Source organism: Toxorhynchites rutilus, chromosome 3 (assembly GCF_029784135.1).
Source record: "Toxorhynchites rutilus septentrionalis strain SRP chromosome 3, ASM2978413v1, whole genome shotgun sequence".
NCBI classification, from domain to species: Eukaryota; Metazoa; Arthropoda; class Insecta; order Diptera; family Culicidae; genus Toxorhynchites; species Toxorhynchites rutilus.
Window position 1 is genome coordinate 326644437 of NC_073746.1, and position 23970 is coordinate 326668406.

A 23970-nucleotide genomic window follows, 5' to 3' on the forward strand; every position below is an offset into this window, starting at 1 on the left:
TTCAGCATCGGGTAGCCGATGTTATCAGGACCCGTTGATGAACCTTTCGTGTTATCTAGGGCTAGCAGTAGTTCGTCAATTGAAAAATCCTTGTCTAGGGGTGAGGATACTTCAAAGCTGTAGTTCAAGTTATGCTTTTCACGATCTCGTTTTAGTTGTTGAAATTCTTCTGAATAGTTGACTGTAGATGAGGTTGACGCAAAGAACTCGGCAAAGTGTTCGACGATTTCCTGAGGGTCATCCGTTTGTTTCCCGTCGATGAAGATACTACGGGCTCCAGTATGTTTTTTCTTTGCAAGTTTGTTGTAATTTTGCCACAATTCCGACGAGTTAGTATTCGAATTGAAGATTTCCGCGAATCGTTCCCAAGATGATTGTTTGGCTTCCGTGATAATTTTTCTGGCATGCTTATTTGCTTCTAGATATTCCAAACGCGCAGCTTCTTTGCTTGGATTCTCTATGCTTAATTTACGGAGTTTCCTCAAAGCTTTCCTTCGTTTTTTTACCGCCATCGCTATCTGTTGGTTCCACCAAAACTGGCTCCTCTTCCCGATTTTCCCACTTGATTTTGGAATTGAAAGTGATGCGGCATGGATAATGTTAGCAGTGATATTGTCTAGCGACATGGTGGCACCAGCTGGAATTTTTTCATCAATTATCATTTCAAAAGCAGTCCAGTCTGCATCCTTGAAAAGCCATCTTTTGCGATAGTAAATGTTGCGGAGCGTATTGTGGGACCGTATGAGAATCGGAAAGTGATCACTTCCATAACTGTCTTGCTCAACTGACCATGTAAAGTTTGACACGAGGCCAGCAGAAACAAAAGAAATATCAATTGATGAAAATGATCCTGACGTGCAGTGTATATGAGTAGGTGATCCATTGTTCAGCGAGACAAGATTATTATCAACAGCCCATTCAAAAATCCTGCGACCTCGAGTAGTGGAAGTAGATGCACCCCAAGCTTCATGTTTCGCGTTGAAATCTCCACAGATTATGTAAGGAGGTTCACTTGTCCTTATGAGTTCGTTGAGCTCGTTGACCAGGTTTTCGTTGTTCGCATTGTTTGGAATGTATAGCGAAATGACAGTTATGTTCCATGGATCGCCAATTCTGGCAATACAAGCGTGCATATCAGTGGTATTGTTTATGCTTTGGTAGCAGAAGTCATTCCGAATGCCCAAACCAGCGATTCCCTTCCCTAGGCTCGCTGGACGATTGTGTGTTATCCAGTTGTAATTGTTGCATAGAAGGTTGTTGGTTTTATCGGTCATCATTTCTTGTAAACAGATAACGACTGGAGTGTTGTCATCAGCGAGTTTTTTGAATTCGGGATAGTTTCGCCATATACTTCGCACATTCCATTGAAGAAGGAAAGTTTCGTTGTTATTTGTGTTGATTTCGAAGATATTGCTGAACTGACTTTCGTTCTCGTTGTCTCGTACTCGTCTGAATTCAGTATCTGAGAATGAGAAGGTAGCTGGGGAGAATTGTCTGTTGTCAATACGTTTACTGGTACTTGCCTGTAAGGGCAAGTCCCCAACACCGGTAGCTGCTGTAGGATCAGTCCGAGGTACGGGAACATCTACAATCAGGACCGGTGTTAGGAAATGCCCGGGGTTAACGGACCCCTCACCGGTAGTAGTTGCAGCTTGTGAAAGATGAAAAGACGTAGGCGGTGGTGAATGATGTTGAATCATTGGGACTGATATTCGGGAACTCGAACCTTCGCCTGGATCCCACAGTTGGTAAAAATCACGTAAAGTTGGTTGTTGGGACAGGCCCCTCACATCGAAAGCTTTTGAAGGGTTGCTCCGAGATTCGGGAACATCTACTGTCAGGAACCGTGTGTGGAAATGCATAGACTCTTGATAGGCATCGTTCGAAGAAAATTCTAGAGTTTTGGAATCATTTTCAATGTTGGAAGCAGAACTAACGGTGCTAATTGGCGTTGAGCAGCTGCTACTGTTTTTACTGGTCGTAGAGAGGGTTTCGCTATTAACAGGTGTGGGTGTAACGTCCTGGACAAGTATGTTATCCTGCTGGGCTTCCCGGCCGGAAAGTGAGGGAGTTTGTACATTCTCGTTCGTCTCAATCCAGTTAGATGCGTGGTTGTTGTTAGTGTTGTTGTTGTTGATGACGTCTGCGTCGTTGAGTCTGGTGGGTTGATTGTTGTGCGTTGGTGTTGATTTACTGGGTTTTCCGAACATAGTGAGGTGAAGAATCTTCATCGAACTCTAATTCATAATCGGAAATATCCACCACTTGTTCTTCCGCGTATAATACAGGAGGTTGATAAGTTGCTGGTAACTGTGACTTTTTGGAGGGAGGTTGGTTGTTTTCGGGAGAAATTTCCTGACTGTGTTGATATGATGATGCTCGAGCATTCACACGCTTTGATTTTCGTCTAGTTTCAGTTTCACTTTTGTTGGTACTACGCGTCTCGAATTGGATTTTTTCTTGAAGTTTTTGAATGTAGTGTTTCATAGCAGAGTTTTGTTTTTCAAGCTGTTTGTTTGCTTGTTCATGCTCTTGGACTGTTTTTAGTAGGTTATCAAATTCGTAGTTCTTTTCTGCTTGCACTTTAAGGATTACATCCATTTTCTGTTCCAACGCTTCACTTTGCTTAACTTTTTCGGTTAGGAGTGCAATTAGTTCATCTTTTTTCTTGTTTTCTTCCTGTAGTGCATCTAGTCTAGCCCGATCAAGGCGAGGTTGAGCGGCCACTTTAGAGTAGGTAGTGTGTCCAGTTGCTACACGTTTTCTAGCTTCATCAAACGAGAGGTTGAGATCGATTTTTGTTTGGATGACAGCTTTTTCTTCTTTGTACTTTATACATTTACGACTGGACGGTCTGTGGTTTTCGTTACAATGGAGGCAATGAGAGTTTTCTTCGCATGATTCTCTTGCATCTTCATGTGTTTGGGAGCAATTGTAACATCTTTTTGGGCCGGGACATTTGAGTTTGGGGTGACCATACTGATAACATTTGAAACAAAGCATCGGTTCTGGGTAATACGTCCGCGTTTCAATTCGTAGCAGACCAACTTTCACATGCTTAGGATATGTTGATTGATTCATTGTCAGAACAAAAACTGGCGTATTTTTTATATGTTTCACTGCTTTTACTCGTTGACTTTTCAACTCGCTCAGTAGTTCATCGTCGGTCATGTCAGCAATGTCCCAAGACGCGATAACACAGCGGCATGAGTTAAGCGTAGGGTGCAGCTTAATTTCGATCTCTGTCCCATCTGACAAGTGAGTGAGGTTGAGCAGCTCTTTGATCTGATTTGGTTTTCTTGTATTAAGAATGTATTGTGTACCTTTTTCTGCTGTCCGTGCACTCTCGATCTGACCGACCTGTGCTCGAATGCTTTTTGCAATTAGAAGAGGTTTCTTTGGAAGTGGAGATTGGTTTTTGCCTGTCATAAGCAAAGTTGTTAATGCTCCAAACTCATTTTGATGGTTGTAGAGTTCAGGAAAACTTCTTTCGGGAGGTTCATCAGAACCGCCCTCGCTGAAAGAGGCCATATGGGCCTCGATACGGTGAGATCTAAAACACTGTACGGTTGATTTCTTGAATCACAATTACAACGACTTTTTTATCGATTGTATGGGTTATTTGCTTAGTATGGATTTCCAATTTTTTTTGTTGCACTCACTATTCACAATAGCGTTATGGAAAAATATCAAACGAATATTAATTATATATATTTTTCAATTTTCCAAAAATTGGAGCAGGTGAAAAAATTCGACAGCTACCGTTCAAGGCTTGCTAAGATTGAGAGTGTATTAGTAATAAATAGCAGTGAGACGTAATAGTAATTGAATAATTTTTTTCATCAGAAACGAAGCCGAAAAACAGATTTTTGATTAACGATTATTAAATTTAAAAAATAAATCGTAAAAAAGAAACACGAACAGAAAGAAATTTATATAATATAAAATCGCTTTACCTACAGCTAATTTCTAACATCAAACGCGGTCATTAGAGATTAAGTATTATATTATTTGATCAATATTTGCTATCAAATATTGAGAAATTAAGATTTTATACACTGAGATTAAGATTAAGATGTTAGATATTAAGATATTATTTATAAACACCAAATTTATAAAATGAGTTTTCGGCACTGTGTCAATCGAACCATACAAATAATCATGTTGTACTAGGTTTATATCAATATGAAACATTACAGGGGTTTTTAAAAATTTACCTGCAAACATCAGAACTCAATGCAACCAAATTTGGCATTTGTGAAGGTTTAAGGGTGCAATAAATATTTTCACGGTGGTTAGACACTTCACCCTCCTCTCTAAGGGAGTGCTGCCATGTAAATGGAACACAGTTTTTTTTGTATTACTCGAGAATTAATCAAGTAAATGAAACCAAATTAGGCATATGCAGGTTTCAAGGTGCAATAAATGCTCCTCTCTAAGGGGGATCTGCCATACAAATGAAAGACAAATTTCTTCATGGCTCGAAAACTAATCAAGAAAATACCAAATATGGCCTGCGAAGGTTCTAGGGGACACAAAACGTTTCTATGGCGAATAAAAACTTCTCCCGTCTCTCTGAGGGGGGAGGGAGGCTGCCATACAAATGAAGCATACATTTCCGCATAATTCAAGAACTAATCAAGCAAGTGGAACTAAATTTGGCATGTGGAGGCTTTATGGGGAAGAAACATTTCTAAGGTGGTTCGACACTCCTCCCCCCTCTCTTAGGGTGGTCTGTCATACAAATGAAAAACAAATTTCGGCATAACTCAAAAATTAGTTAATCAAATAGAGCCATATTTGGCATGTGAAGATTTTGGGGGCACCAAACGTTTCTATGGTGAATGGACTCTCCTCCTCCTCTTTAAGGGGAGAAGAGGGGAGGGGTCTGTCTTTATTCTAACATATTTTCTGTATCAACGAAAATATGTGTCTGAAAATAATCTGATATTATAATGTCGAGTTTTGGTAGAAGTACCAGGTTTTTTTTTAGTGAAAAGTTAATTCAAAGGGGACGGTTAGAAGATCAATCGATTAACAGTTCTGCGATTGGACTCATGAACTTGCGCTTAGTAAGAAAACGTGAATGTTTGAAGATATTGATAACAAAAAAACAAATTTGGGCGGGACGAAGTTTGCCGAGTCAGCTAGTTACAATATAAAAACCCTGTTTTGGCATTTTTTTTAAATCGGTGTAAAAATATTGATTTTTTTTCCGTGAAAGCAGCAACTCGGTCAGAATTTATTATTCAAAACTGTCTTTCAGTATGCGCTGCGATTATTGATCATCGGATTATTCATCATCAAAAACAAAGGGGTATTTTTTTTGTTCAAACAGAAATAACTCTTTAAAAAAGGCCCTACATGAATGTCCTAGGAATCAAATGAAAACTGGTTGACGACATTAATTAGATTTTCAATTGAGTTGGTTAGCAAAAATTGTGTTGGTGCACACAATATTTGAAAAAAACAGAAAAAAATCTTTTTTTTTCTATTCCTGTCTGGTGTTGTTCACTATACCTACACACACCAAGATAAATTGTGTACACTAAATACTGTTATGCACATCATTTTGAAGCTTTAAGAAATTTAAGCCTCAAAATGATGTGCATCCCATCTTCATGCGTCGATTGTTCTCAAAGTTACAACATGTCAAAAATAAAAAAAATCGACTACAAACTCTGTTCCTCTAATTTTATTGTCAAGTGTATATCTATACAGGTCAGACTCGATTATATATAGTCGACCATTTTTTTTCAACAATTATTTTCAAATCCTATGCATAATCGAATCTCAAGAAAACAATTTTTTCATTAATGTAGGAATGTCAAACATTAAGAGAAAAATAACTTTTTTGTGATTCGGTTATGTATTGAATTCGAAAATTAACGTTGAAAGTGAAATTACAATTATATATTATCGAGTCCGACCTGTATATATAAAAATGGATTTCTGTCTGTCAGTCTGTCTGATTCTTATGGACTCGGAAACTACTGAATCGATCGCTGTGAAAATTGGTATGTAGGGGTCTTTGGGGCCGGGAAAGGGTTTCATGATAGTTTGAGACCCCTCCCCCTCTCTATAGGGTGAGCTGCCATACAAATGAAACCCAAATTTCTGCACTACTCGAGAATTAATTAAGCAAATGAAACGAAATGTGACATGTGGAGGTTTTAGGGTGTAATAAATGTTTTTACGGTGGTTAGACACTCCACTCCCCTCTCTAAGGGGGAGCTGCCATACAAATGGAACACAAATTTCTGCATTACTCGAGAACTAATCAAGCAAATGAAACCAAATTAGGCATATGGAGGTTTTTGGGTGCAATAAATGTTTCTATGGTAGTTAGACACTCCACCCCCTCTCTGAAGGGGGGCTGCCATACGAATGAAAGACAAATTTCTGCATAACTCGAAAACTAATCTAGCAAATGGAGCCAAATTTGGCATGCGAAGGTTTCAGGGGACATGAAACGTTTCTATGATGAATAGACACCCATAATTCAAGAACCAATCAAGCAAACAGAACTAAATTTGGGTGTCTGTCTTTATTCTATCATATTTTCCATATCAAACATTTATTCCATGTCGGCAGAGGCGAATGAACTGCAAAGTTTAAAGCCTCTTAAATACAAAGAAAGAAAAGAAGATTTATTCCATGTAACGGAGAAACATGTTATTTGCAAGTGGTTGAAAAATATTGAACGAGAATTGTGTCTGAAAATAATCTGATATTATAATGATGACTTTTGGTAAAAGTACTAGGAACTTTATAGTAAAAGGTAAATTCAACGGGGTCGATCAGAAGATCAATCAATGAACAGTTCTACTATTGGACCCGTGAACTTGGGATTAGTAAGAAAACGTGAATGTTTGAAGGTCAAAAAACAAATTTTAGGCGGGACGAAGTTTGCCGGGTCAGCTAGTTATAAATAAAAATATTGAAAAAAGGATGAAACGTATAAACGAAAAAAATGCATTAAAAATTTTATGAGTAAAAATGTAAATAAGAATCAAATTAATTTATTCAATTAATACATTATCTCATATTATGCTTGAAATAATTTATTCAAGATTATTTCAAGCCTGTAAGTAAAAGGGGATGTGTTCCCGTGGCCGAGTGGTTAGCGTCAAACCTAACATGCCGGGGGTTCGGGTTCGATTCCCGTTCTGGTCGGGGAAATTTTTCTTCAAAGAAATTTCCTCTGACTTGCACTGTGGTCACGCATTGGCAGCCGTGGCAGTGTTCCGAGCTCTGCAATACAATATTCTTACCCAATGTTGAAGTTGCTAAAACTTACATTATAGACCCATTAAACGTAAAAATAATGATTGTATTGATATCAACACAATTTTATTCTATTGATTTTCATGATATGAAACGCTATGACTCAGGAATAACATTTTATTGAGTGGTTTTGATAGATGTTTCGATGATGTTGTCTGGCATCAGTGTCGAAAAAATAACGATGCTTTCACCAATACAAACAAAACCATTGTCGAAGATTGAAAAATGAAAATTTAACTTTCAGAGCACTTGCTCGAGTTTTCCGACGTTGTTCACTATGCAGTGCGACAGCAGATGAAAATTTAATATCTTGTGAGTAATCGATTAGAGTTTGGCTGATATTACTTCATGGGAAGTGTGCGAAAATGATCATTTTCTCCACACTGTTTCGCAAAATTATTGATTTTCGGGCGAAGGGTGAGGGAGGGAGATGAAAGAAATGAGCGCCATTGTGGCAGCCATTTGTGGCTAGCTTCCACCTTCACCTTAATGAAACTTTGTCCTCTTATGGTAAGAATTTCGACATTTCTCGTCTCCCTCTGGTGGTACGTGAAGCACCGTTGCTATGTTAATAAGCCACAAAATTTGGGGGGTCTCCGTAGCCACATTGGTTGCGCGTTCGCTTAGTAAGCGATCGATCGTGAGTTCAAAACTCAGGGCCCTCATTGACCATCTTTGTATTGTTACAGAATAGCTACGTCCACGCAACAATCATCAGCGATGGAGATCGATCCACGGTCGAAATAAGATCGATTCATCCATACAACTGCTCTGCTCAGCAAGACACATCGGGCTGCTGTTCTATAAATAACTCAACAATGATCAATCAACTGTCTCCGCTGTCCGGTGGTCCAACTGGATAATGGAAGAACAGAAAGAATACTCTTACGCCTAAATGGCTACTGTGTGAATGTACCATATGTAATGGTAAAGAAGGAATACTGGCGAACGGCAACTGTGTAATGTGCTAATTATAGATATGATAACCATGTGACATGTACACGATTAAAATTCGGCCCTGTTACAGCTGAAATGCTAACGAGCCTCAAATAAATAAATGGGATAAAAAAAGCCACAAAATTTGAAGTATCGAAGTCGTAATGTTAGAGTTGTGCATGAAGAATTTTGTTCAACGTTCAAAACGCGTTATTGAAAAAAAGGGTGATCACATCGAAAATGTCCTAAATGTCCTTTCAAAAATAAAAATCGGTCCACTTTTGTAGAAGTTATTAAGATTTGTTACATGAGCGTTTAATCTGAAAGACCCTAGTAAACACTTCTCTGATTACATTTTTCGCCAATCTGTATTTTTTGCAAAACTAAAACTTTTTAAACTGAACTAAATTTGTTAGGCTCAGAATACTGCAAAAATGATCTTGAGCCTTTTTGCTCAACCAGTGTTTTTGGTAACTGGTTGAGCATCGGCCACGTATATTCTCTTTCTCCGGACGTTGAGCCAATGAGTGATGTTATCAAATACTCGTAAAATTTCGTTGGCAATGAAATTTTGGTGGGACTTATTGAACTCATGAAACACGGAGGTTTCACAAAGTGAGATCAAGTTTTCAATCGAGTTATTACGCCTTGTCTTTCCATGAATCGAAGATTAAACAAGCCATGTTATGTCACTAATAGACGAGATAAGCCAATCATATACAACCACCAACAATCATCGTCAGCATCGTCATCCCTTGATCTATTCCAAACCACATACACAAACTAAACTAACAATCACTTTCAGGCACCATTAAGACGATTAGCCATTGACCGCATTTAGTTTTTTGCTTCCATTATTTGTGGGTTGTGAACCTGTTGCAATTTATCGAGCCGAACAGTCCAACGCTGGTAAGGAAGCCTAACATTTCAATTAATCCTGAAGGGTGTCATAAAGTGCTCTGCCGTAAAATGGACTAATTTGCATTTTATTCCTCGCGTGCGCATTTGTTCATTTTTTTTTGCAATCAAACGTGGTTGTGTGCGGTCCAGGAATGGTATGTTGCACTGAAAATTAGACTGCATTAGAATAGCGGAAAGGATTATATTGCACTTTTCACTTTGCATTTTAAAGCTAACAGTTTGAATCAGCGCTTAATTCTCATACACTACGATACGGATTTTTTATGTGAATTGATTTTTATCGTTGACCTATCAATCCTGTTTTTGACGCGAGACTAACCAGAATTAATGGGGGGTAAAACGAGAATATAAATACTGAACATGCAGGAAAAAATGCAAGATTTCGAATGCTTATAACTCGACCATTTTCTACTGGATCGGAAAGATGTTTGCATCTATTGATAGGGAATATTTCTACGCATCTATCGCAATTAATAGAATGTTACTGTTCCGAATCATATTTCGGACGCTTAAGGCATATGATGCAGAAAACAGATCTAAACTTTATGCACAGGTATTATTTGGTAGATATTTTCAATAAATTAGTTCAATATACTTTCAAGCTTTCTACTTTGGTACCTATTTGATTGAAAACATAATAAAATCATCGAATAAAATACTTTTCAACTGAAGCGAATAAGAATCAAACTTCGGACACTAAATCAAATTTCGGACAATTTATTTTGTAATTTTATGGCTGAAAATTACATAACACTTGATTATATTTTATATTCAACTGCGAAACACCTACCAAACAATCACAGTAAACTGTTAACGATGATGAGAACTGATGAAACACGGGAGAAATTTAAATATTTATGAACGGGTAAATTCTACGTGCTCACGCAAAACAAACATCAAATACAAACGATAATGAGTGTTGTTGTTGAATTTTTCCCTACTATGTGATAATTCAAATGTTATTCTCAAATGAAGTGATAGTGAAACCAAGGGATCACTCTAAAGAAGCAATTGTGATATTAAGTTTATAGTTATATCATCAGTGCATGAAGCATTTCAAGATATTAGAACAAAGTGTCCGAAATATGATGTTGTCCGAAAGATGATTCAGAACGGTGTTTTTCATTGGATAAATAATTGAATAACTGTAAAATGTGAGGCGTTGTCTAAACACCCTAACTAGCCTCGTTTTGATTGGTCCGCTTTACGGTTTCCCCAATACAGACTTCAAAACCAAGCAGCCTTGGGGAAATCGGAATTGCAAATACATGAAAGTAGGGGGACTTTTGTTCTCTCCGAAATGTGTTCCCTAACACAAACTTCAAACCCAAGTAGCGTTAGAGAAATCGACATTGCAAATACATGAAAGTAGAGGAAGCTTTTGTTCCCACCGAAATGTGTTTCCCTAACACAGACTTCAAATCCAAGGAGCGTGGGGAAGTTGGCATTGCAAATACATGCAGGTCGAGGGCATTTTGGTTCCGACCAAAAAAAAAAAAGACGGGTGGGTAATGTCGGGTACATAACCGGAGTGACGTAGGACTATACAAAGGGGACAGCTTTTGTTAAATATATATTTTAAATATATTGTTTTATTTTGTTCTCCTACGTGAATACCTACCAATCTACCTGAAAAATGAATTAGTTTACTGTTTACTCTTTATGAAACCTTTGGAACCTTTGGTGTTGTGTTTTGTTTTTATGATGTGATGCGATGCGATGTTAAACGATGCCAAACAACCACACTGGTTTACGGCTTGAAAGAAAATAGGATATTTTTTTGGGGGCCGCGCGTTTTGTACTCTAGCGGTACACACTCACAGGATAGAGACAAATCGGCAGACTCAGCCAAAGGGGCGAGTCCAACGAGACGAACGAATGAGCCTTAAAATGCAGCGATGGCAAAAAAATACACTCATTACGATTTGTTCGCTCGTTGGATTCACATGCAGGCTTTTCCCTTTTTCCTTTTCAGGATCACAAAATTATCTTCCATCTAAAGAGTTTATTTTTTCGTTATCACTCGATATCCCCATCTTGTTCGGCTAAACTTTTCCGTTTAGCGATTGCGTTTGCCACCCCTAAACCCCTAAATTGAACATTTGCGATGACAGTGGTACAGTATCGACCTTCAATGTGGGGTCATAATTTGGACTCTATGTTTACAAAAATGACCAACTAAATATGTCGCATTACATGTCCGTCCAATTAGCTAAATGTCGAAATAAATGTAAATTACTGTACTTTCAATCTGGAAGCAATTTAAGAATTGGTGAAAATTGAATAATCTGGAAAGTCCCCAACTATCAATAAGCTCAGAACAACTGCCAAATTCACATACTCATCATATCCTGGCAAACAAATTATGAAAAAATCAATTTGTGATTTATTATTATTTTGGATATTATTTTAGAATGCATGTTATAATTTAGAAAAGTTAGTACTTGTGGTTTTGAAAAAAACCACTTCGAACACTCTCGATACCGCCTTGTTCTGGATTTGCCACCAAAGCAGTTTGTATAAAAAACAAGCTTTTTTCTTCTGCTACCTGCTGCCGTTTTGCGATTGCGTTTGCCACTCGCCACTCGCTGCAACTGCTTGTTGTTGTCTTGGTGTCCACGGAACCGATTGTGGTCTGTTCTGAATGCGGGTTTTCTTATCGTCGCGATCCTCCTTTGCTCCTTTGCTCCTTTGCCATGTCCAGACATGGCTGCTTGTGTTGGTTTGTTGATATGATGTGATGTGAAACGATGTGGTGTATGGTTTGGATGAGAATGATCGTTACGGAAGGAAGGAAGGTATTGTATTATAGAGACTTTAAACTTCTGCAGTTCATTCGTCTCTAGCCTTGAGAAAGGCCCTTTGAAAATTCTACTCTACTCTACTAATCTACTCCAGCGCTACCACCTCCGCCCTCTTGCCTTGAGAAAGGCACTCGATCCCTCGCCGTCCAGCTCGTCCAGCAACGATGTTGTCTAGTCGGTGTCCACACAAAGAATGATCGTTACGGCAGCGGAGCGGGGATTTTTAAGCTGACTGGCTGACTCGAGAATTACGCATGTGTGAGATTGCGACCAATGTTTCGTTAATTTTTTTCTTTTTCCTTTCCACTCGTGCTTCATTGTATTTCGCTGCTGCTCTGATTGCCCGTCTTGGTCGGTACGATTTGAGGAGCACAAAATGGACCAATCAAAAATGGGCACATAGTGTTTTGGACAATGCTAGATATTTCACAATTATTCAATTGTTTATCTCAAGAAAAATGGAATGTTATTCGTTATGATAGATGCGTAGATATATTTCCTATCAATTGATGCAAACACCTGTGCGATCTATTGAGAAATGCCCGAGTTATAAGCGTTCTAAATCTTGCATTTTTTCCTACTTGTTCAGTGCCTAGATTTTCATTTCACCCCCTATATCTTCCGGTTTGACGTAGTCCTACGTCAAAAAATTATAGGAGGTTGTGTTCAAGACACGACCATATTGCTGACGTAGAACTACGCTGTGGTTTAATCCAAGTGGAGAAAGTTTTGCTACTGGCAAGTGAAATCAAATTACATACAATATTCCAGAACGACATTTACTTTCTTGGTGACTGAATAAACGAATTAAACTCTATCTGTTAATCTCAACAACCTCGAAAAGAGTAGCACTGCTTCATTATTATCAAGATTAGCGCAAATGCAATCCTAGTTGAAAGCTGTTTTGTGACTAGCACGCGAGCTCAAATAAATTAATAACCTAATATAACTTATTGAATAACTTGGTACTCCCCAAATAATGTTTTGGTGCACTACATTAACGCCTGCTTCACCATAGAGATTCATTACTAATACCCTAGTGTAAATATTTTCCTCCCGCTATCTTCCCTCCTTGTTTATATTTATCATTACGACTGCGTTATTTGCAACACCAAACAATCGTCAATCATAGCATAAAAAAATTAGGCGATTGTTGCATCGTTACAGGGCCAATGCACACAGATACAAATGGGGTTTCAGCGTTCTCAAATGAAGCCCTTTCTGTTAATATTGCCAGTCTAGATTAGCTTACCTATCATCCTTTGTGGAGAGAGTTTTCCTACCGTCATGCGAAACCATATTATATCACTGACAAAATTCCAGAACATTTATTTTCTTGGTGAGCTGACGATAGCCTAGCTTGATGATTCCCCACACAATTGTATAGCTCAGAACCTTAATGTAATGGCGTCAGTTTGATGCAATGATTTCAATGCCAGAGACATCAGCGAGTGAATTATTTTGGTCGCGTCCACAGCTCAATCCGAAACGAAGGCATGTGATGACGCAAAACAAGGAAGAACAAGCGATATTCATTGCTTTGAATAAAGACAGATACTGAAAGTTTGCCTTCCGTCCTTGCTTGAGACTTTAAACTTCTTAAGTTCATTCGTCTGTAACCTTCAAAAAGGCCCTTGGAAAACTTTACTTCGTCCATAATATTACTCCTCCACCTCCATTGCCTTGAGAGAGGCATTTGATCCCTCACCATCCAGCTCGCCCAGCAACGATGTTGTTCAGTCGATTTCCTCACGAAGAATGAAAGTTTGCCTCAGCGAGATCCACTGTTTATACTCTACGCAAATATTCCCCTTCGTTCTTCTTCTTTTCCTTTGTTCACGGAGACTTTACATCTAACGATTTCCCCTTCGTTGCTCGTCGATAAGTTACTCGTTATTGACAGCTCTGTTCGGGAAAGCACACTAATGGACAGAACAAATGTATGAGGACATGGGAATGCTTCCAATTTTCATCAATTTAAACCATATAAAGACTATGGGATTGTAATGTATAGCATATCAAACAAATCATAGGGAATTTCCGATTCGTTTGGTATACAAGTCGCTAAAATCCGTTCGCGGCAAAAATAGTTATTAACGTTAACTTTATTTCATTAAAACGTGACCTGTTTTCTGATTTGGCACCCTTAATGAAAGACGTAGTTCTACGTCAAAAAAAAAAAAAGGTTTCCTCAACACAGGCTTCAGAACCAAGGTGTCTAGGGAAACTGGCATTACAAATTCATGCAGGTCGGGAGTATTTTTGTTCCGACTGAAATCTGTTCACCTAGAAAGGCTTCTAAACCAAGGTGTCTGAGGAAATCGGCATTGCAAATACATGCAAACTGCGAGTACATTTGTACTCGCTTGCATTTGTGCAGACTAGAGTGCGTTTCCCTAACGCGGTCTCACAACGCATATTGAATTCGATTGAATTCGGAAATTCTTTCATTCAATCAAAAACATAATCAATACAAACAAATGATTACTAAGCTAAGATAGTACCACGTCAACCTTGCGGTTATATCATATATATAACCCACCCATTTTTTTTTACGTAGAACTACGTCTTTCAAGAAGGGTGCCAAATCAGAAAACAGAAATGAAATAAAGTTAACGTTAATAACAATTTTCACTGTGAACGAATTCTGATGATTTGCATACCAATCTCATTGAAGGACATGCTGCGCAAAATGCTAATGAGTGGTAGCAAATTAAGGGTAGTGTGAGATTCCTCGGAGAAAAGTGACGGTGCGATGCGACGACAAATACCAGATCATCATCGACATAGCCGTAGCTCGACAAACGCTATCGCAATCAGTTGAATTCCAACATGAATTATATAGACTACCAGAGTGCGTTCATACTACCCTCGTTTTTCGTTGAATATTTGAAGATCTACCTAATTGATTCCGCCGTTGTGAGGTTCCTGTAAAGACGCAATAGACGCAATAACTGAAGGTACGATGTCCCCAATGTTTGTTGCATTTGTTCATTAAGGATTAATAACAGATTTATAATTTTTGACGTAGGACTACGTCTAACCGGAAGATATAGGGGGTGAAATGGAAATCTAGGTACTGAACAAGTAGGAAAAAATGCAAGATATGGAACGCTTATAACTCGAGCATTTCTCAACAGATCGCAAAGGTTTTTGCATCAATTGATAGGAAATATATCTACGCATCTATCATAACGAATAACATTTCATTTTTCTTGAGATAAATAATTGAATAATTGTGAAATATCAAGCATTGTCAAAATGCACTATGTGCCCATTTTTGATTGGTCCATTTTGTGCTCCTCAAATCGTACCGACAAAAACGGACAACCAGAGCAGCAGCGAAATAGAATGAAGCACGATTGGAAAGAAAAAAGAAAAGAAATGAACGAAACATTAGTCGCAGTCTCACACATGCGTAATTCTCGAGCCAGCCAGTCAGCTTAAAAATCCCCGCTCCGCTGCCGTAACGATCATTCTCATTCAAACCGTACACCACATCGGTTCGCATCACAACACATCAACAAACCAACCCAAGCAGCCATGTCTGGACATGGTAAAGGAGGAAAAGTGAAGGGAAAGGCAAAATCCCGCTCGAACCGTGTTGATCTGGAGTTCCCCGCAAGGGTAGCTAGGCAGAGCGCGTTAGTACCAGTGCACCAGTCCACCTGGCCGCCGTTATATAGTTTCGGCCGCCGAAGTGATCGAGTTGGCTGGCAAAGCTGCTCGCGACGATAAGAAAACCCGCATTCGGAACAGAACACATTCGGTTCGGTGGACATCAAGACAACAACAAGCAGTTGCAACGAGTGGCAAACGCAATCGCAAAACGGCATCAGGTAGCAGAAGAAAAAAGTTTGTTCTTTATACAAACTGCTTTGGTGGCAAATCCAGAACAAGGAGGCATCGAGGGCATTCGAAATGGTTTTTTTCAAAACCACGAATACTAACTTTTCTAAATTGGAACCATTCCATAAAACAAGGCGCTTTTCAGGGCCATTAAACCTTCCAAAAAAGAGTTTAGGAAATAAAGTTCAATGCTTTCTAAAACATTATCCAAAATAATAATAAAACACAAATTGATGTTTTCATAATTTGTTTGCCAGGATCTGATGAGTATGTGAATTTGGCAGTTGTTCTGAGCTTATTGATAGTTGGGGACTTTCCTGATTATTCAATTTTCACCAATTCTTAAATTGTTTCCAGATTGAAAGTACAGTAATCTACAATTAGTTCGACATTTAGCTAATTAGACGGACATGTAATGCGACTTATTTAGTTGGACATTTTCGTAAACATAGAGATCCAAATTATGACCCCACATTGAAAGTCGACACTGTGCCATTGTCATCGCAAATGTTCAATTACAGGTTAAAATTACCTCCAATCCGATACTGAGTGGTGGTAATGCGACGTGCCATTGAATGTAATTTACTGTAAAATATGTCACAAGCTGGATGGGAAGAAATTTTCCAACTGTGAAAGCTGTGGCGAGTGGCAAATGCAATCGCTAAACAGAAAGGTTTAGCCGAACAAGATGGGGATATCGAGTGATAACAAAACAATAAACTCTTTAGATTGAAGATAATTTTGTGATCCTGAAAAGGACCCTTTTTAGCTTACATGTGAATCCAACGAGTGAACAAATCGTAATGAATGTATTTTTTTGCCATCGCTCCCTTTTAACGCTCATTCGTTCGTCTCGTTGGACTCGCCCTTCTGGCTGAGTCTGCCGATTTGTCTCTATCCTGTGAGTGTGTCCTGCTAGAGTATAAAACACGCGGACCCCAAAAAAATATCTTATTTTCTTTCAAACCGTAAACCCGTGTGGTTGTACGGCATCGGCATCGTGGACGTAACAAAGGAGGACAAGTTAAGGGAAAGGCAAAGTCTCACTCGAACCGTGCAGGTCTCCAGTTCCCTGTTGGTCAGATTCACTGATTGCTCCGCAAGGGTAACTAGGCCGAACGGATTGGTTCCGGAGCACCAGTATACCTAACAGCGATTATAGAGTTTCGGCCGTCGAAGTGCTCGAGTTGGCTTGCAAAGCTGCTCACGACAATCAGAAAACCCGCATCAAGAACAGAGCAGCTTCGGTTCGGCGCTCATCAAGGCAACAATTAGTTTCAGTGAGTGGCAAAGTGTTTCTCCGGCACGTCGCATTAAATGTAATTTACTGAACAACATGTCACAAGCTGGATGGGAAGAAATTTTCCAACTGTGAAAGCTGTGGCGAGTGGCAAACGCAATAGCTAAACAGGAAGGTTTAACCGAACAAGATGAGAATATCGAGTGATAACAAAAACACAACACCAAAGGTTCTTTTCAGAACCATCAACATATTCATAAAGAGTAAACAGTAAACTAATCCATTTTTCAGGTAGATAGGTAGGTATTCACGTAGGAGAAGAAAATAAAAAATATATTTAAAATATATATTTAACAAAAGCTGTCCCCTTTGTATAGTCCTACGTCACTCCGGTTATGTCCCCGACATTACCCACCCGTCTTTTTTTTCAATGTTTAAGTTTTATGTTAGTCAAATATCCAGTAGAATGTTTCTTATATTCCCAAATTTTAGATGTTTGTTTCTTTACCTTCCTCGAACACGTTATTTTCGTGTTTCATCCAAACCAAATAACTGTGTTTGCCTTCTCATCGCAACGTGTTGCTTGTTGCAAGGGTTTCTGTATTCCGTTGTCCGAATACAACAAACGGTAAACTTAACCCCGAGCCAAATATGTTTTCCACCAGTGTCATCGGAAAGTCACTTCCTACGCGATGTTAGTTAGATGGTTGGTTTGTTTTGGACTCGTGGTTGTTCATAATCCAGCCGGCTTTTTTATTATTTTTTTTCCTCTGTGGATAGGGTAACAGAGAAACGCTGGAAAGCACGAGCCGAAGCTTAAGCTAGTGGGAGGTATATTCTCGACGAGACGAATTGTTTTGGGTTTTCTCTTGAATGTGTGGGTATCATACATTTTCTGCCCAAAAGCATTTGTTGTACAAAAATGTACTATTCCTTCACAACGCATATCTCCGTTATTTAATTCCATCTCTCATTCAATTTTCCAATATCATAATCCTTGGATATCTACACGCTAGTAAATGATGCGTAAAGATATTGGGGATGATTCAACATAAAATTCTACTCGCACCAATTTTTGTTAGTTTTGTTAAATTAATTTTCTGTATCTGAAAAGTGCTGGGCTGTTGAATTGCTATCGTCTGATAAGGAAGCGAACTGAAAATGGAAATCACATGCAATAAGCGTGAGAGTTCTGTTTATGGGACACATTTTATTAGCCGGAAAGATGGTATAAATCATTATTTGTAATAACCTTTTTTAAGTGTGCGAAAGTGCAAATGGTGCTAGTGTGAATTTTTGTTCCATTAAACAATTCAATTATAATATTAATTACGTAAAGGTGATTTATCAAACATGAACCAACAGTAATTATTGTGTTTTCTATTTATCCCTAAATTGTGTGATGACCAGTGTCATCAAAAATTAACGCGTCATAACATAATTGATATTAGAATCCATCGCATTGGAACTCTGACATTTAATCGTTTGTTGCTCATTGAAACCACTCTAGTTGATTTCCCTCTGTAACACCGGGGGCTTTACCAGGGAACCTTTCCAGCTGCACCCATCCATAAGCCAGTGTAACTGGCGATGGTTTCATCAGAGGGCAAGTTCAAACAAAACTTAAAAGTCTATCTGTACAACATCGTCCTGTGTCGATTCGAAGCGCTCAATGATTTGGTGCAACTCTCGCATTCACAAACAATTTTTTAGCGCAATGGATGGCCCGTCAGGGATCGCGCCCTTCGTTGCATGTGTGCATCCGGACACAGACTCGAAACGGAACAAAGCTGGAATTTTTTTTTTTTTTTTTTAAAGAGACTGCCTAATGTGACATTCGCCTCTGTTAGCTGGAATTTGGAAGGATTTCCTCATGCGAATCCACCATCAGCTTGATGATGGCTTTGTCGCAAACCCGGAGAGAACAACGAACAGATTACGGTCTTTAGAAAGTTTGGAAATCGGCGGGGGAATTTTGTTTTGCTGTTTGGAATTTGAAAACAATCTTTTTTCTTATAATGCTATAGAAATTGGAAAAACAAATTTTTACAAAACATTTGGCAAATTATTTCGAAAACCAGTATATTGAACTGTAAGAAACTGCTTTTATGTTTTGGAAAACATGAGTTTCCAAAGAAACAATTGAAGTTCATCTAACATGTCCGTCTTACCCCATTTCCCCTACATATTTATCTGGAAAGGTACTGGTTTTTAAACGGCTTTATTTAACATGCCCTGTTTGTATGTTTGTATGTTTGTAACATGTTTGTAACGCTGTCCCACATTAATATAAAGTTGACCCCCTTCCTGTTGACCGATTGATCTGAAATTTGGAACACACCTTTATCTCTGCAGTCACTATAAAACTGCGTATTTCATGATCTTGAAAATCCAAGATGGCGGCCGTTACAAAATGGCGGATCAAATATTTCATCAAAACGTCATAAATATGGGTTTTTCCAAAACCGCATCAAAATAGGTATCCAATGAAAGTACTTGACTAGTAGAACACAGTTATTTATGAAAAATATAAATCCAAGATGGCGGCCGCTACAAAATGGCGGATTACTAAGAATTTCTTCATATTACGTCAGCTTATGAAGGGATCTATCGTGGACATTTTCCCGCAAACCGATTTCAAAAATCTTGATTTGGCACGGAGCTTTGAGCATAGAAGTGAAACAACTCAAATTAGAGTACCCGAGATGCCTGGGTATAAATTTGGCACCCAATTTTTTATTTTTTCAAATTATAAGAATCGTATGGAAATCACTGAAAAATGTATTTTTTGACATTTTCATACAAAATAGAAGTGAAGTACACTATCTTACGTAAATTAACTCAACTTTGACCAAAAAGCATGCAATTTTACGAAACAAAGAGGAACAAAAAACGATTTTTTCAAGAAAAAGTTAACAAATTTCATCTCGATTTATTTCTAACTAAAAAAGTAAAACGAATCAAAAGTCTTTACAAAAGTCGCAAGCGTAGTAATCAGTCTCGCAATCGGTGCAGGTGGAATGGGCCCAATTTTTACATATGCAACATTGAATCCAATCGTCCCCAGGAATGTCAGATTCTTCAAGGTTTGTCTCCCATTTCGTCTTCGCTATCTGTGTCCTCATAGTCGCCGCTATCAGATTCATAATTACTCGCTGTTGGTGAGGGTGAAACAAAGTGTATCATCAACACTATGTTTACATTGGGGTGCCAAATTACCCGCATACCGAATTTTCACTTTGGAATGAAATCTATGAAATTTGTGATTAAAATCTCAATACACTTACTCGAATTCGTTGAAGAACATCAATTTCTTGATCCAAATCAGCTTTGTTATTTCAAATCGGCTCACTATTCGATTTTTAATGATTTTTCAAAAGACGAACATGAAAAATTTTCGAGATTTCAAAAACAAAAATTACCGCCGGAGATTTGGGTACCGGTACCCGGGTGGGTACCGAATTTGTACCAGTTCCTCTATGGGTCTCAAATAAAAGGGCTTTAAGTAGTTTATTTATAAAAAATGGAAATCCGAAATGGCTGCCACCACAAAATGGTGCAATATATATATTTAAAAAAAACCCCATCAATATGAGTATCAAATGAAAGGGCTCGACTAGTAGAACATAGTTATTTAAAATAAATCCAAATCCAAGATGGCCGCCGTCTCCAAAAAACCAATTACTTTTTTAAATGATGTGATTTATTTGTATATTTGTATGTATATTTGAATGTCTGTACCTACCCCACAGACATTCAAATATACATATCATGTATTTTTGCAATCCCCTCAATGTCGGTATTAAATGATATGATTTGACTAATAAAATACAGTACATCATAGAAATATTCCGAGGAAAATTAGGTAAGAAATAAAAAATTCAAAACAGTTGAATGATTTTATTAGAGAAATATGCTAATGATACAAATAATGTACTAAAAACTAGAAAATAAAATACGTAAAAAAACTATTTAAGTGAAACGGTTTCTTTGTGATTAAACATAATGATAATATGGATAATTTACTAAAAGCTAGAAAGTAATTAGGCAAGTAGCAGTTAGCTGTTATAATATCCCTTCCTTCATTAATCAAGGACATTGATGAGACTAAAATAAAATCGTAAAATCGTGGGACACGTTGGATTTCAACTATCCGCACTTAATGGTTTCATCATATGCCACGTGATTTTATTTTAGTCTCATCAATGCCCTTGTTACATTATCCCAAAATACTTTACATAAACATAAGTTTTTTTTGGATGAAACGCACACTGAACCAAATCACCCCACAGACGTTCCAAATCACCCCGCATAAAATTTTAATGTCCAAAAATCATCTCTTTTATTTTATGATATATTTGGTAATTTGAAGCTTGATATAATGATTAAACATTCTTGATTGAGAGGAAACAAGTGTAGCTCAGTATACAATGTACCATTTTTGATTTAGACCGTATTGGTTTGGAAATATTAGGCGATTTGTTTAGGTGGTCCAAATTCCCCCCGTTCCACTACTTATGAATGGATGCAAAAATCATCAAAAAATCGATGAGCAATAAGCGATAGGCTTGCATTTTCGCCTTTATCAAAGAAAAACTGTAAAATGTACCGAATTTTCTCTCTGTTGACTTCCATTGCACACCCTTGTAACTCGCAACTGAATGGAACAAACAAAACACAGAAAAATATTTTTTAGTGTAAAATGTCATCTTGACGAACATAGTTTGGAAATTATTCGATCGATACTGTACGAGATATCCATTACTACAGCCATCTACCGAGGAAATAATGGTTTTCTTTTTCCCCAACCTAAAATTTGACAAATTGTAATTCGCTTCACTCAGTAGTCAGAAAAGGAAGGAACTGTCGACGGGAAGAACAAAAATGAGGAAGAAAAAGGTCGTCCAACAGTCTGTTTACTTAGGCCCCATCATTTATTGCGGTTTTATTGTTTGCGTCCCTCATCGTCCCTCATCACAAAGAAGTTTACTACTTTCTCCGGGAAGTCGGTGAAGCATCTCCGGTCGATTCCGATTGGCTGCGTTTTGTGGTGTCAGCTTTGGTCGATAATTCAAAGCAAGGGTTATTGGATTGCTCGCTTTAAATTCACACATGCGACGAGATAAAAAACCGTCACGTTTTGTGTGGGTAACAGTTGGTCAGGAATTAAAATTGGGACAAATACCAGTCCGCCAACCAATCGATACTAATCGAATTTAAAGAATTTTTCCTGGTGAAATGTAAACTGGTCAATTTCATGGCTGCACTCAAACTAGAGCAATTTGCAGACGGGATGAGGTCACCAATTCTATTAGTTTTAATTGAGAATCATGGTCTGAAATCGAATTTCTTTTGATTAAATCAATACAGGACAACTTCGATATAACGTACATTTCACCTTCAAAATTGTACGTTGTATCGAATTGTACGTTATATCGAAGCATAATAAAGAACTCTAAAACAGCTCATATTACTTGATTGTGATGCTGTTTGGGTAGAGTTAGTAAATCTATATATATGAAAATGGATTTCTGTCTGTCGGTCTGTCTGATTCTTATGGACTCGGAAACTACTAAACCGATCGACATGAAAATTGATATGTAGGGGTTTTTGGGGGTTTACAAATGAAACACAAAATTCGAAGAAGCAATCGAAATATTTGAGATGTCCAAATTTAAGTATATTTTCTGTACCAAATATGTATTCTATGTAAGGGAGAAGCATGTTATTTGCAAGTGATTAAAAAGCTTGAACGAGAATTGTGTCTGAAAATAATTTTATATTTCAATAACGAGTTTTGGTAGAAGTACTAGGAAATTTATAGTGAAAGAAAATTGTAAAGGGTCAATTAGAAGATCAATCAGTCAAAAGTTCTGCATTTGGACCAATGAACGTTCGCTTAACAAGAAAACGTGAATGTTTGAAGGTATTGATAACAAAAAAAAAACTATTTTGGGCGGAACGAAGTTTGCCGGGTCAGCTAGTAATGATGATACAATCCAACTAAAAGGTGGAGTCAACCTTTCTTATGATGTTTCCCTACATACTGTTGATTGAAGGTAAGTACATAAATACTTACTTGTTTAAAAAAAAAAATTCCCTGTTTCCGATGTATGAGAGTCTTGTTGGTTCAGGATTTAAATTTACTTTTGAGAAAAATGAATTTCAATTTCATATATATATTTTTTTGTATTTTACTAATTTTTTTTTCTGTATTTCATTTTCTGTTTGAATTTTTTCTTTCGTTATTTTTTTTCGAAATTAAAGTTTTTCGAAAAAAAATAACTTATAAACTATAAGAACTACATAATGTGGTCAGACAATAAAATACAGGATTTTTTTTGCATTAAAAAAATAAAACTCAAAAAAAATCAATCATTAAACAAAATCATTTTGAAAATTAAAATTAGTTTTCTTCAAAACCATCAATCATCAAATATTCAAACCCATACAACTATAAACAAGTCTCTTATACATTGGAAGAAGGGCACTGTTACTTTTGTATATTACCATAAGAATTTTCAAAAAACACGTTTTTGAGAAAAAATAATTTTCATCTTTAATATTTTTTTTTTTTCAGTGTATTTTCATTTATGTATTTTTTACATGAAAATTTCCTAAATTTGATTCTTTGACCAAAATTAATAATTTTATTGCAAAAATTTAAGAAAAAAAAACTTTGGCCCTTTCCAAAAAGTAGTCTAATTTTGTTTTGGAGATTTCAAATATGCAAAGTTACTCAAATCACCAATGACTTTATACCCACGTCGCGACGTTTCACTGCAATCTGAGATGGTCCGGATTCGTACATTGAAAATGTGTACGTTATAACGAGGGAAAATGTACGTTATATCGAAGTTTCCCTGTCCAATATATCGCCCCATCTGTGGTCCACTGCGGGTATCCAGTCGATAATTTTTCAGGAGAAAAAAA